The 6,000-nt window shown below is 46.0% G+C and overlaps 1 protein-coding gene and 1 long non-coding RNA gene across 2 annotated transcripts in view; both read right to left on the reverse strand.

The window, feature by feature from the left end:
• LOC116845258 overlaps positions 1–6,000 on the reverse strand; it is a 366,503-nt gene that overhangs the window by 257,991 nt on the left and 102,512 nt on the right. The gene's annotated exons all lie outside the window — the stretch shown is intronic.
• The window catches only part of LOC116845256, a 53,457-nt gene that overhangs the window by 26,875 nt on the left and 20,582 nt on the right, over positions 1–6,000 (reverse strand). The gene's annotated exons all lie outside the window — the stretch shown is intronic.

The following is a 6,000-nucleotide window of genomic DNA, read 5'->3' on the forward strand; positions in this document are numbered from 1 at the left end:
TAACTGTCAAGAGACACCTGCAAATATTATTTTAAATAATCTAACTGTCAATAATCACAAATTGGTAATTAAAAGTGTAGAAGATCCTCGAGTCGAAATTTTGATAGCACTTTCAGCCTCACTATTTCATTCAATATTTACTTTGATATTCTATAATACAACCTATTTTGAGACTAAAGAAAGTGAAAGAGAAATTTTGGACATCACGACGGTATATCGAGGTTCAACGAACGCTATGTTCATTGAACCTCCTCAAGGAAGTTCAAATCTTTTTGTGTTCATACAAGTGGAAAATTCTCGTTCCCGAGCCGGAGTCGAGCGACCGACGTGTTGAATTGAGCTTTTACCGTATACTATCACCCCCTGGATCTTCCACAAGGAAACGCGCGCGCTTCCCCAAGTAGCGCGCATACCCTTTGGGAAGCACTGGCTTCTGTGGAGGATCTTATATCGCATGGTGTACGCCAATCACCATCAAAGCGTCGTAGACGCCCGTTGCTTCATGGCCCGATACAGTTTACATAAAACTATAAAATTATGGCCGTGGACGAGGGCCCCCGCGAGAGAAGAACCAAGACACTCTCTGGGCGCAGAGGGGTATCGGGGGAGCGGGACTATCGTAAAGTCGATGGGGTATTTTTACATGAAGTCATTAAACTCGGTTTACGGCGGAACAAAGTGCCTCGCCACCCGCGTCCGCCTGCCGCGTCGCTTAATTACTCCTCATCGCCGAATTAAGGTCCTAGATCGCGCTCTGGTTTAATGAGAGACGAATGTTTAATGAGGGATTCGCGTTCCTCGCCCGGCTCGGTGAGACAGTTTTCACGACGTCGTCGGCGAGGAGAATCGCGGTCGGTTGTTTGCGCCGAGAGCAAGGGCTGCAGAGAGCATTTTGCGCGGGCGGTCGCGTGCGCTGACTCGCGAATAACACAAGCGAGAATGCATTCCGTCGGACTGGTGTTTCGCGTTTACCCAATTTCGCGAACGCTACTTTAGATCTGACCCGGTTGCCAAGCGACCTATCGCCTCAAAATTCACCGAGAGCGCAAACAGAGAGCTAGCTCCTTCTCCTCCTTCTCCTGCGAAGATCGGGGACGCGAGATATTATTCATCTGCGAGATTCTGTGAGATTCTACGAGTGTTCCGATTGCCAAGTACAGATTCCAGGATATCGAATCGGGCTCCGTATCGAGCATCTAGATTCGGCCAACGACCGAGTGGTATCCTGGTGGATTGGCAAAATTTCAATGAAAAACCCGAGAGACATTCTGGTCTCTTCTGCTTGTATACTCAAGGAAACGTCAACTCTCTCCGAGGAGTGGCGTTTCATCTTTTAAGGAGACACAACGTATCTCCGCGCGGACAGCTTTATCACCGTGCCGGTGCTTTAAAGTCCATCCTTAAACAATGACAGTAACGAGCGCAAGATGGACCGGCTAAAAGGGGCGCCGCGATGGATCGTATAAGTCGCGTCGCGTAGACAAACAATTTTTAGGGCGCAGTTAAGCCAGGACATTGTAGCGCACGAATAGTCCAATACCCACACACCTCACCGTAACGTCGCATTTCCGTTTACCTCTCCTTCGACGGTCCTTCAAGGATCGCAGGGAAGGCGACGCCGTTTCCGGCCGCCTCTCCGGAGGACCCGTTTTTACGGAGCGGGTGCTTTTACGCTCGCGAGACGCGCATCTTGAACGTATAAAAAAAAAAAAAGATAATTTTTCGTCTTATTTAAACGTCGCCCACCTCTCCCAACGCTCGAGGTCTAATAACATTTTTACGATGTAGATCGGAGGGTGTGTCGCAGAAAATCGCGGAGGGCCGCGGCCCTCTCGTCGCCCTACCGGGGAGGCCATAATAAAACACATTTATAATTGACGTGACGCGCGTAAATTTCCGATATCGAGGTTTTACGGGCGAACGGCGAAATTGGCTCGAGGAGTCGCTCGCGGATCGGATTCGCGCGAAGTTTCCCGGCGTCGGGGTTGCGGCAGCGGCGCGCGTCGCGACGGCGATACCTCGAAAGCGATAACGTCACGTTACGGGTATTTGCGCGAGCGCATGTGTGCGAGTATTCAGCGTACTTATCGAGCAGATTGTTCTTTCCTTCTTCCTCTGTTCCTTCCGCGTTCGTTTCCCGTGTTTAGAGTCGCGGGGGAAAATTGCGCGAAAGAAATTCCGAGAGTAGAGCGGCGATCGATGGGATCGCCTTGAGACAACAGCGCGTTAGGGGTTGTTTTGTACGCGCCTCTTTCGCGTGCATAAACGAGCGTATATACGGGTAAACGGCGGGAGTTACTTTACGCCCGGATTTAAGGAATACGCCGCGGCCCATAAGCCATAAAGATTCCCGTCATAACTCGAACGGTATCACATTTTATTTAATTGCCTCGTGGCTCACGCTTACTCGCTCGCTCGCGGGGCTTTTCTTCCGCCCGCGTGCATAATATTATTTATTGCCGAAGGAGCTGTTAAGGTTTAACTCTCGCGCTCACTCTGAAAATTAAACGCGATAAAATGTTTGTTATCCAATCGGCTGCGCTACTTAATGTCGTTGCGGCCCCTCGTGTTCGCGTCGCGCCGTCTTTCCCGCCTGAATCCGCGCGAGGACGAGACGCGCATTATCTTGCGGATAAGAACACCATTTAGCCCGGCAAGACGGCCATAAGCGCTCTTGAAAGCGGCGTCGGGGACGTGAGTTACGATCGGAGGACGCAATGGAAGATTCGAAAGATTGCGCATGTCGTCGGTACCCGAATCGAAATTTCGGCCCTATGTTAAACCTTGAATTCTACAACGCAGTAGAAACTAAGTTAGCAAAGCAGGTTTAATTCTAATAATACAATTTACTCCTACTTTGACTTTAATGATGTCCAAAATTTCCTTTTTTACTTTCTTTAGCATCAAAATAAGTGTTGAATGGAAAGTAGGATCAAAATTTCGACTCTGGTAGGTTAAGAAGAATCAAAAGAGGTTGATATAAGTCTCAGAAGTATCAAAATAGGTTGAAGAAGATAAAAATTTTGATTCGGGTATACTGTACACGCGGCGTATTGGCGAAAATGAAATAAACGGACGCAAGAGACAAATTTCTTTTTTAGCACAGCACGCGGAATGAAGTTTAACATGGTGAAATCCGAGCGCGTTATTCCCGAGCTTCATTTCCGCCGTTCCGCTAGTCACGATGCGCAATATCGGGCCGGTGCCAAGTCCAATTATAACGTTACATCGTACAACTCGCGTTTACACACACACACACACACTCTCTCTCTCTCTCTCTCTCTCTCTCTCTCTCTCTCTCTCTCTCTCTCTCTCATATATATATATATATATATATATATATATATATATATACATTTTCTTTCAAAAAATTATTTGTTATTTTATATTTAATTTCACTTCTTGTTTTCTTTTTATCTTTTATATATCCCTCATATATTAATCACATCTAGATATTAATAAACCGCTAAATACTAATCGTTTAATGCACTTCTCCACATTCCGAACTTTATGCTCATTACATATAGCTATAAAATAATAGAAAAAATATAATTATTTCTGTTATTTAGGTTACTTTAACACTCTATTTGTTAATCTTGGAACAATAACGTTCTCTCTTCCTTAGAGGTAGCATCTTGGAGCGATAATAAAAGTATTCGTGTATCTGGGAGTCTATACTCTCTAAATGTTCTCTAAATGCCTCGGAGCAAAATTTCACTCAAAAAGTACGATGACCGCCGACTCACTCGAATTGGAGTGACTTTTCAATCATATACAGTGGATTGATTCCAAACTCTGAAACGTCGAGTGAATATTTTCACTCGAAATTGAAGAGTGAATCTGATATATTCCATTGTCATACACGCACATATCATTCATCCAATCGACTCTAGTGAAACATTCGCTCATATGGAGTCAAAATCTATTTTAAGCTGGAGTGAAACATTCACTCTTGCGATTTCGAGTAGCAATATTTTCACTGTTGTTTTCAATGAAAATACTGTCCATTTGTTTTGAGTTAGATTCCACCCCAAGAAATTTAGAGAGCACATACGTGTATGTCGCCTAACATTCAGCGTAATCCACGATCTGCTCGCTGTTGCCAAAATTCGCGTTGATCTCGATAGCGCTGATCGCCGCGCGTTAATCCGACCTGCTCGCTCGCGAATTCGACGATATCCAATAGTCGTTTAACATCTCGCCGTACCATCACCCTCTCTTCTCTCAGTAGGACGCGATGCCGAGCATTATCTCGCGGATAAGGTAGACTACGACGGCGACTTTACAGCCGCCAAGTTCCGGGGGTGGCAGGCCCGACGGCGGTGGCAACAGTTATGCGCGCTTTCGGGCGACAGAGTGCTCGCTACCGGCGGACACATTCACCAAGTAAGCTCGACATTGTCGATCAGTTAAGCTTCACCGCGGGAGAGCCCGAAGCGCGATAAATCCGGCGTGTCGCGGAAGGATGCATAAATCTCCTTAATTTACTGCCGCGTAACTTTTATTTCGTTCGCGAGCGCGCCACGTGTTACGCCGGGCTGCTCGACCGCCATCGAAGCGCTTAAAAGTTTTAGAGGGCCAACTATCGTCGTGATAAGCAGCTATTTCGACCTCGCGCGATTATTAATTTAAAGGCTAAGTGACCGCGCGCTTGATATCGCGTCGCACGCGAGTCTATCTCGCGAGGGCAACGGTCACGTTCGAAATGTCTGTGAGTTTTTTTCCACTATTTTTATCTCCAAATAAAAGAAAGAGCCGCAGTGAGGAGTGGTTCGATTCGTAATTTTGATTCTGCTTTCAGCCTTGTTATTCCATTCAATACCTACTTTAATATTCTGAAACCTATACCAACCTCTTTTGACTCTATTTAATCTACACGAAATTTTGATCCTACTTTCAGCCTCACTGTTCCATTCAACGTCTATTTTGACACTAAAGAAAAGGAAAATTTCATTAAAGTCAAAGTAGGAGTAAATTATATCATTAGAATTACTTTGCTAATTTAGCTTCTACTGCGTTGTAAAATTCAAGTTTTAACGCAAGACCAAAATTTCGATTCTGGTCTCTTGACTAATTATTATCTTATTTAGATTATTATCATCAAGTTAATTTGTTTTTCTTTATCAAGAGATATCGGAGCATCGAATCTCCGCTGTAGAAAAATCGATTCGATCTCTCTTTCTCGCCTCTCCCTCTTTTTCTCTCGTTACGGGATCGCGTTTACGATCAGCGCGTTCTATTAACGTTCCGATGTCTCTTGGACGGTGCGCTTCTACGAGCGACGTATATCAGGATGAAAGCTCGTGTGACCCCCGATTACACGTTTCGTCATTACGGCGAGTATTTTATCGTCCGTCTGAGTTACGGGGTTCCGCTCGTTAACCGGAAAGTTTCAGGGGGAGAGGATCGTCGCGCTCAAATTTAAATTGGGAAAGTATTTTACGAGCGGAGGCGCGCGGGGAAGTTTCACGGTAGCGTTGTCACATCTTGATGAACTTCCGGTAACGATCGTAGGAAAATGTCTGCACCGTCCACGCTGAGAAAACCCGCTCTTAGACGAACGCGGGTATCTGGTTCACGAAACGAGCGACCTAGCCGGGATTAATGAACGCCGATTACTCATTCGTGCAATTTACTCCTGATTGGGGGCTGCGCCGATTATCATAACGAGTTATTCGCTCGGTGCCCCGGAATATGCGCGACCTACTCGAGATATATTTAACACCTGTGGATCTCGACGCCGGTCGTCTCAGATAAGACGTTGATGTCGTATTTTGCGGTCGTCGAGCGAAGAGAAGTGAGTTGTTCCTGAGTAATCACGCGGAACAAGCGGACGCAATCGGACGATCATTCTCGGTCGCTATTGAAACGACCATGTTTGCCAAAACGCACATTTACCTCCATGAGATGGTCGCAAAACTTTGCTGAAGAGAGAGAGAGAGAGAGAGAGAGAGAGAGAGAGAGAGAGAGAGAGAGAGAGAGAGAGAGAGAGAGAGAGAG

Source organism: Odontomachus brunneus, unplaced genomic scaffold (assembly GCF_010583005.1).
Source record: "Odontomachus brunneus isolate Ranch 3 - 2012 unplaced genomic scaffold, Obru_v1 Obru_scaffold_050, whole genome shotgun sequence".
Lineage (NCBI taxonomy): Eukaryota > Metazoa > Arthropoda > Insecta > Hymenoptera > Formicidae > Odontomachus > Odontomachus brunneus.